Source organism: Bos taurus, chromosome 1, assembly GCF_002263795.3.
Source record: "Bos taurus isolate L1 Dominette 01449 registration number 42190680 breed Hereford chromosome 1, ARS-UCD2.0, whole genome shotgun sequence".
Lineage (NCBI taxonomy): Eukaryota > Metazoa > Chordata > Mammalia > Artiodactyla > Bovidae > Bos > Bos taurus.
In genome coordinates this window covers 134,620,679-134,629,992 of record NC_037328.1, presented here as the reverse complement: position 1 = coordinate 134,629,992, position 9,314 = coordinate 134,620,679, and the positions used below count along the sequence as shown (strand labels likewise).

Below are 9,314 nucleotides of genomic sequence, written 5' to 3'. Positions count from 1 at the left end.
TTAAATGTGGCTCTCACATCTGAACCTGGGATTCCAGGGGAGGCGACCTGTTCCTTACTAGGATGGACCCTCTACTTCAATTAATTCAGCTTGGCTTTATTCTGAAAGTATTTTTAAAAGAAGAAGGTATTTTTAAAAGTATATTACAGGACTTCCCTGGTGGGCCAATGGTAAGAATCCTCCTGCCAATGCAGAGGGCATGGGTTTAATTCCTGCTCTGGGAAGATCCCACATGCTGCAGTGCAGCTGAGCCCATGCTCCACATCTACTGAGCATGTGGTCTGGAGCCAGTGAGCTACGACTACTCAGCCCGTGTGCCTCGCACCAGTGCTCCACAGCAAGAGAAGCCCACACACTGAAGAGTAGTCCCTGCTCACCTGGAAAGCCGCGTGAAGCAACAAAGACACACCACAGCCAAAAAATAAAAAAAATAAAATAAATGAATCTTTTGAAAAAAAGACTTTATTCAGAGATGCAGTGACTGGGATGAACTCTTAATACATTGAGGTTATGGTTATAAAGCCTCTGACTGTTTTTTTTACAACAGGTGATGAGAAGCTGGGTAATCTACTCTGCACTTAACCACTAGATATGAATTCTGTTGTCACACAAAATGGAAGCCTGGTTTTCCCCACATACTAGCTGTCTAACCCTGAGGAAACTGTGTAGCTACCTTAGAGTCTTGCTCTCCAAGGTGTGCTACAGACAGATTTTAGAAACACAGAATCTTAAGCTCTTTCCTAGACCTACGAATCAGAATCTGCATTTCAACAAGTCCCCAAGGGGAGCTGCATGCACATTAAAGTATGACAAGCACTTTCCTAGAAGAGAGCTTTTTTTTTTTCACCTGTGCACTTTTTAAAAAAGAGCTTTATTGTCATATGTTACATATCACATAATTCACCCATTTAAGCATCCAATTCACTGTTTTTTACTCTATTCACAGGGTTGTGCAGCCATTGTGTGCATGCATGAGTGGTAAGTCACTTTAACCATGTCTGACTCCTTGCCATCCTATGGCTTGTAGCCTGACAGGCTCCTCTGTCCATGGGATTCTCCAGTCAACAATACTGGAATGCATTGCCATGTCCTCCTTCAGGGGATCTTCCTGACCCAGGGATTGAACCTGTGTCTTTTAACATCTCCTGCATTGGCAGGGAGGTTCTTTACCATTAGCGCCACCTGTGAAGCCCTGTACAACCATTACCACAACAAATTTCAGAAAATTTTTGTCCCCATTTAATAAAAATATTCCCATACCTATTTACAGTCAACTTGCATTCCCCTCCTACTTCCAAGTCCTGCTGCTGCTGCTGCTGCTGCTAAGTCACTTCAGTTGTGTCCGACTCTGTGCGACCCCATAGACGGCAGCCCACCAGGCTCCCCCGTCCCTGGGATTCTCCAGGCAAGAACACTGGAGTGGGCTGCCATTTCCTTCTCCAATGCATGAAGGTGAAAAGTGAAAGTGAAGTCGCTCAGTCGTGTCTGACTCTAGCGACCCCATGGACTGCAGCCTACCAGGCTCCTCCGCCCATGGGATTTTCCAGGCAAGAGTGCTGGAGTGGGACTTCCAGGCCCTAGACTTGAGCAATTACTAGTCTACTTTTGCCTATGTATTTGCTTATTCTGGACATTTCCTGTAAATGGAATCATGCAATATGTGGTCTTTTGTGTGTGGCTTCTTTCACTTAGTATAAAGCTTTCAAAATTCATGATGTTTTTTAATAGCCAGTCCATTCTGAAGGAGATCAGTCCTGGGATTTCTTTGGAAGGAATGATGCTGAAGCTGAAACTCCAGTACTTTGGCCACCTCATGCGAAGAGCTGACTCATTGGAGAAGACTCTGATGCTGGAGGGATTGGGGGCAGGAGGAGAAGGGGACGACAGAGGATGAGATGGCTGGATGGCATCACTGACTCGATGGACGTGAGTCTCAGTGAACTCTGGGCGTTGGTGATGGACAGGGAGGCCTGGCGTGCTGAGATTCATGGGGTCGCAAAGAGTCAGACACGACTGAGCGACTGATCTGATCTGATCTGATCAGTACTTCATTCTGTCTTATGGCCAATTAATATAATATTGTCTGATGTACCATATTTGTGTATCCATTTATCAGTTGACAAACATTTGGGTTGTTCTCACTTTTTGGCTATTGTGAATAATGCTGCTATGAACATTTGTGTGTAAGTCTTTGTGTGCATGTATGTTTTCCTTTCTCTTGGGTATATACTTCTGAGTGGAATGGCTAGTTTATTGTGATGATCATACATTTACCTTTTGAGAAACTGCCAAACTATTTTCCAAAATGGCTGTACCATTTTACATTGTCATTAACAACATATGGGACTTCTACTTTCTTCAACTCCTCACAGACACAACTTGTCTGTCTTTTTTTTTTTTTTTTTAATTATATGCTTTTAGTGGATGTGAAGTAGTATCTCTTAATAGTTTTGGTTTACATTTCCCTAATGACTAACAATTTTGAGCATCTTTTCATGTACCTATTGGCCATGTGTCTTCTGTGGAGAAATGTCTTTTAAAATCCTTGCCCATATTTGCATTGGGTTATTTTTATTTTTTTTTAAACTTTTGAGCTCTAGAATTCTTTATTTATTACAGATACAAGTCTCAGATCAGATATATGTTTTGAAACTTTTTTCTCCCATTCTGTGTATTGTCTTTTTACTTTCTTGTTAATATTCCTTGAAAGGACAAAAGTTTTTAATTTTGTTGGTGTTCAATTTATCGATTTTCTCTTTTGTTGCTCATGCTTCTGGTGTCATATCTAAGGGTCTGTTGCCAAATCTTAGTTTATGAAGATTTCAGTTGTCCTCGGACCATTAGTTGAAGAAACTCTTCTTTCCCCTTTGAATGGACTTGGCACCCTTGTTAAAAATCAATCAACCGTTTATTTCTGGACTCTCAATTCTATCCCATTGATCTGTATGTCTGTCTTATGCCAGCACCACACAGTATTGAATACCATAGCACTGTAGTAAGTTTTGAAATTGGGAAGTGTAGGTCTTTCAACTTAGTTCTTTGTTTTTAAGGTTGCTTTGACTTTTCTGGATATCTTAAATTTCTACATGAATTTTAGGATCAGTTCTTCAATTTCTGAAGAAATTGGCAGTTGATATTTTAATAGGCATTGCATTGAATCTGTAGATTAAGTTGGGAGGTATTGCCATCTTAACTATATATATATATATATTTTTTTTTGCTTTTTAGTTGCTTTATTAACTTTGCATTTTTCCATGCAAATGGGCGAAACTCTACGGTTGATGGAAACTTAGATTGAGTGCCATGGCAATCTCCAATTAGAAGCTGGTAACACAGAACTCATCTGACACATGGAGATTACATAAGGTTCACAGCAAATGTGCCAGTAAAGGCATTAACAAGAAAATGCAAGGATAAAGAGGACAACAGTGGGAATCACAGTATTAATCTCATGGAAAATGGCAGGAGTCAAGGCATAAGGCAAAGTTCGTCATGATGGTCCTGATGATTAGAGACCTCCCCCATGAGGATAGGAAGACAGTTCCTCAATTACAGCTCCCTGTTTTCTCCTAATTTCTCTCAACTCTTCTATGAAAATTTCCATATCATCTCCATCTCTACTGATCCCATCATTGTCCTGCCTACTGGGCATGGCTCATGGGAAATTAGAGGCAAGTCTGTGAGCCTGTCACTCTCTATGATTTCTTGCTGACTGGTGGCATTCACTGCCTTCCAAAGGGCAGTCTTCCTGTCCATTCTGCATACTACTACTACTACTACTAAGTCGCTTCAGTCGTGTCCGACTCTGTGCGACCCCATAGACGGCAGCCCACCAGGCTCCACCATCCCTGGGATTCTCCAGGCAAGAACACTGGAGTGGGTTGCCATTTCCTTCTCCAATGCATGAAAGTGGAAAGTGAAAGTGAAGTTGCTCAGTTGTGTCCGACTCTTTGTGACCCCATGGACTGCAGCCTACCAGGCTCCTCTGTCCATGGGATTTCCCAGGCAAGAGTACTGGAGTGGGGTGCCATTGCCTTCTCCATGGGCTGCTCCATTTCTTTCTTTTCCTAGTGGATATTCACCATGATGAGGTTTTTTTTCCCTGATCATTTTTCTGGGCCTGTACTTGCTGTCTCCTTCTCCTTTTGATTCTTGCCACAAATACCCCACTGCCACGCTTCGTCCTACAGACCTGATCTGCTTGCCTCAGGTCTGAAGCTAGCCGGGTGTGAGGGAGCAGCGGAGAGCTGGTACCCAGACAGGAGTGACTACTACACTGAAGGCTGTGTCAGTCTGCAGCTCCTGGTCACGTGAGGGCTTCACGTCACTGCCAAGTTCCTCCCCAACTCCTACTTCTGGTTGCAATCTTAATAATATTAAGTCTTCCAAAAAATGAACGTGGTATGTCTTTTCATTTATTTAGCTCTTCTTTATTTTCTTTCAACAAGTCAAGTTTTGTATTTCTTTTTTTTTTTTAATTTTGTTAAATTTAAACCTAAGTATTTATTCTTTTGGATGCTATTGTAAATGGAATTGCTTTATTAATTCCAATTTTAAACTGTTTAATTTTGATTGTTAGTGTATAAAATATAGTTTATTTTTTAATACTGGTATTGTATCTTACCACATTATTGAATTCATTTTTTAGTTCTAATAGTGTTTTTGTAGATTGTTTAACATTTCTATAAACAAGACCATGGCATCTGAAAATGGACTTTTACTTCTTCTTTCCAATCTCGATGCCTTTTATTTCTTTCTCATACCTAATTGTCTTGACTAGAAACTCCTGTACATGGTTTAAAAAATTTGTGAGAATGGACAACTTGACCTTGTTCCTAATCTTAGGAGACAGTGTTTAATCTTTCACTCATTAGTATGACGCTAGTTGTGGGTTTTGCATAAATGCTGTGTAGCAGATAGAGGAAGTTCCTTTTTGTTCCTAGTTTGTTGAGTGCTTGTATCATGAAAATGTATTGATTTTTGTCAAATATGTTTTCTGCATTTGTTGAAATTATCTCATGGTTTCTGTCTTTATTCCATTAATATGGTGTATTCCTCATGCTTGTGCTAAGTTACTTCAGTCATGTCTGACTCTTTGAGACCCTGTGGACTCTAGCCTGCCAGGCTCCTCTATCCATGGGATTCTCCAGGCAAGAATTCTGGAGTGGATTGCCAGGCTCTTTTCCAGGGGATCTCCCCAACCCAGGGACTGAATCCACATCTCTTAGATCTCCTGCATTGCAAGCGGATTCTTTACCACTGAGCTACCAGGGAAGCCCAATATGGTGTATTATATTAATTGATTTTTGAAGGTTAAACCAACTTTGTATTCTTGGGATAATGCATTTTTTCATGGCATATAATTGTTTATATGCCATGTAATTTGATGGCATATATGTTGCTGGTTTTGGTTTGCAAATATTTTGTTGAGGATTTTTATATCTTTAGTCATGCAATTCTGTAGGATTCTTTTGGTGTGTGCGAGTATGATGTCCTTATCTGGTTTTGATATTGGGGTAACATTGGCTTAGTAAAATGGGTTGAGAAATATTTCCTCCTCTTCTAATTTTCCTAAGAATTTGTGAAGAGTTGGTATTAATTCTTCTTTAACGTTCAGTAGAATTCACCAGTGAATCCCTCTGGACCAGGACTACTTATCTTTATGAGAAATTTTTAAATTACTTGTTTGATTTCTTGTCATAGGCCTATTCAGATTTTCTGTTTCTTCTTGAGACAGTCTTAGTAACTTGTATCTTTCTAAAAATTTGTTCATTGTATCTAAGTTATAGAATTTACTGATATAAAGTTATTTATAGTATTCCCTTATAATACTTCTTATTTATGTAAGGTCAGTAATAATGTTCTCTCATTCATGATTTTAATGACTTGAGTTTCCTCCCTTTTTCCTTGATCAGCTTAGCTAAAGTTTCATCCATTTTATTGATCTTTATTTAAAGAATCAACTTTAGTTTTATTGATTTTCTCTATTGTTTTTCTAGTCTCTGTTTTATTTTCATACTTCTTTTTATTTCCTTCCTTTTTCTTGATTTGGATATAGTTTATTCTTCTTTTTCTAGGATATAGTTTTTTAATCTGAAAAAGAAAAGCATATTTGCTTTAAAGTGTTGTTGCAAGGATTAAATAAAACATGTGCCTGGCATATAGTAGATGTTCAATAAATGTTAATTCCCTTTTTATTTATTCATTCTTACTTTGGACCCATAAATCCAGCCTGTTAATACCAATTTGAATTTTGAAATTGCCATCAAAACATATTAATCATGCTCCTCATTGATAGTCAGGCTATCACCTGCAGGTCTGGTAAGACATGATTCCAATACCTACATCCAAAATGTGGATGCAAACAGTGGGGCAGGGCAGAAGCTAATGGTATGCCACTGCAAACCTCTTCCAGATGGACATCAATCCATTAGTCAATGCTCTTTGGACACAGTGGTTCAGCAATAAATCTACCCAGCTGTCCACGTTGGCCCCTGCCAAATGCCCTGCTAAAGCTGTGTTGTCTGTGGCACTCCCCAATTCTCTCATCTCTACAGTGGGCTGCTGGACTTGCCCATCTGTCATCTGTGCTCCTTGCTAGGTGTGGAAGATTGAATTATTGACCCAAGTTTTCATTCCTCTTGGCATTTACACCCTTTCCGTAGCCCTAGGAATGGAGTACCCTTTACCTCCTGTACTTTGATTTTGACCACAGGATTTGTTTTGACCAATGGCATGTGGATGGAAGCTGTAGTGTGCCAGTTCCAAGCCTGTCTTAAGAGGCCTCACATGTTTCTACTCATCACCTTGAATCTCTGCCATCATTCTGAGAAGAGCATGTCTAGGCCAGTCCTCTGGTCCAAGGAAGATGAGAAATGTGTGGAGCAAACCACATTAGGCTCACAATCCTATGGCAGGAAAAAGAGCCTCTCCAGCCAACCTTTCAAATCCCCAAGAATAAATGATGATTGTTTCAAGTCATAGGGTTTTGAAGTGGGTGGTTACACAACGCTGGCACAATACCTGACCAACATATGAAGTAAGACCCATCTGTACATGTAGTGTTTCACCAGGTGTGAGAAGAAACTATAGAGCTACCTTAAAGCCGAGACTCTGCTCTGAGTCTCAGTGGAAAGCACTTTGGGCTAAGGATGGTTCAGGAGGCATCTAATCTTGGGCCCAATATGCTCAGGTAGTTCTCGCATCTCTCTGCAAACAAGGGTCTCCCACCAGCACAGCAGTCCTCTGCCATTTTTCTGTGATGGGGCATCTGGTGGGCAAGGCCATCTGAATGGATGCGTTTGAGTTGAAATGCAAAGATGCATTTCCTCCACTAGATACAGATTTTGACAAAACTCCAAAAGATAGTTTTGCAGAAGTAAGTCTCTTCAACAATTGACAAGCACCACAACAACTCGTGATGAAGCAGTAAAGGGCACTCACACCGGGTTCTGGCTCAGGTCCCAGGGGCTGTGGGTGATGTGAAAGTCCAGCATCTCTACAAGTTACTTAACATCTTTCTTTTCCATTCAGGAAAGTGGGGAGTGAGATTGTTATTATCCATCAGAGGCTAATTCACTCATAAGCGAGTAAAGCTTTGACTTTGGGCCTCCAACTTTCTAGTTCCCGTCAAGACTCTAGGGAGGGACAGTCACAATATATGCAGATGGACCCACATATTTGCAAAGTTTGCAAAGCTGAGGGGTTTGAATGGCAACAGTGCAACCAGTATCACTCTCCATCCTTTCGTCTGCTCTGTCAAGCTTCTCTCTGTGTCACTGGTGGCACTGGAGTGGCTAAGGGCTTTTCTGTGTCTGTTACAGTGGTTTGAGTTGGATGGATTGAATTTGGGTTTCAGTTCAGTTCAGTCACTCAGTCGTGTCTGACTCTTTGCGACCCCATGAATCGCAGCACACCAGGCCTCCCTGTCTATCACCAACTCCCGGAATTCACTCAGACTCATGTCCATTGAGTCAGTGACACCATCCAGCCAACTCATCTTCTGTCGTCCCCTTCTCCTCTTGCCCCCAATCCCTCCCAGCATCAGAGTCTTTTCCAATGAGTCAACTCTTCGCATGAGGTGGCCAAAGTACTGGAGTTTCAGCTTTAGCATCATTCCTTCCAAAGAAATCCCAGGGCTGATCTCCTTCAGAATGGACTGGTTGGATCTCCTTGCAGTCCAAGGGACTCTCAAGAGTCTTCAACACCACAGTTCAAAAGCATCAATTCTTTGGCACTCAGCTTTCTTCACAGTCCAACTCTCACATCCATACATGACCACAGGAAAAACCATAGCCTTGACTAGACGGACCTTTGTTGGCAAAGTAATGTCTCTGCTTTTGGATATGCTATCTAGGTTGGACATAACTTTCCTTCCAAGGAGTAAGCGTCTTTTAATTTCATGGCCGCAGTCACCATCTGTAGTGATTTTGGAGCCCAAAAAATAAAGTCTGACACTGTTTCCACTGTTTCCCCATCTATTTCCCATGAAGTGATGGGACCAGATGCCATGATCTTCATTTTCTGAATGTTGAGCTTTAAGCCAACTTTTCCACTCTCCACTTTCACTTTCATCAAGAGGCTTTTTAGTTCCTCTTTGGGTTTAGTGGGATGTATTTCTCTGGTTTGCATCACTGTCAATGATAAATCATTGCTGGCCATGCTAGTATAGGAATGACTTCCAAGAATGTGCCTACTGCCCATTCTGCAAACTCTCTCAGCACCCGAGGCATCCAGCTCCTGAAATATGTGAGTAATGCAGGAGACATAAGGCTTGAAACATACACAGACTATGGTAAGATAATCTTCTAATTATTCAGCAAATAAAATTGTAAGCAATGGATTCAATTCTCATCAATGCCTAGTCAAAACTGAAGTTCACTTATGCAAGAATATACTCAGTAAGGCAGAACAGACAATTATAATTGTACTGTATGTTCTTTTCCCTTTCTCAATGGGAATCATGTAAAACAGAACTGATTAGAATTACTATGTTATAGGCACAGGCCTGTAACAGTATTTCAAACCTCAAGCACAATTGCAGCAGCTCAGATATGAAAGAAATTTGATAAAAGTTTTCTTAAATTTGACAACAACCCTAAAAATTCATGTGACACTACCAGTAACAAGAGGTGAAGCTGGAAGAAACTCTTTTGTGCTATCAATCAAGTCAAGTCAAGTCGCTCGCTCAGTCGTGTCCGACTCTTTGCGACCCTGTGGACTGTAGCCCACCAGGCTCCTCAGTAACTTAAACCAAATTTCAAACAGCTGATCTAAGGGAAAGAGTGAATTTTTATCTATTCTCTCTAGAGAAA

The 9,314-nt window shown here is 40.8% G+C and overlaps 1 pseudogene; it reads right to left on the bottom strand.

Annotated features, from left to right (window-relative positions):
• Window positions 1-444: 444 nt before the first annotated feature.
• Window positions 445-7,875, bottom strand: LOC132345901 (protein BEX3-like; annotated as a pseudogene).
• Window positions 7,876-9,314: the final 1,439 nt, after the last annotated feature.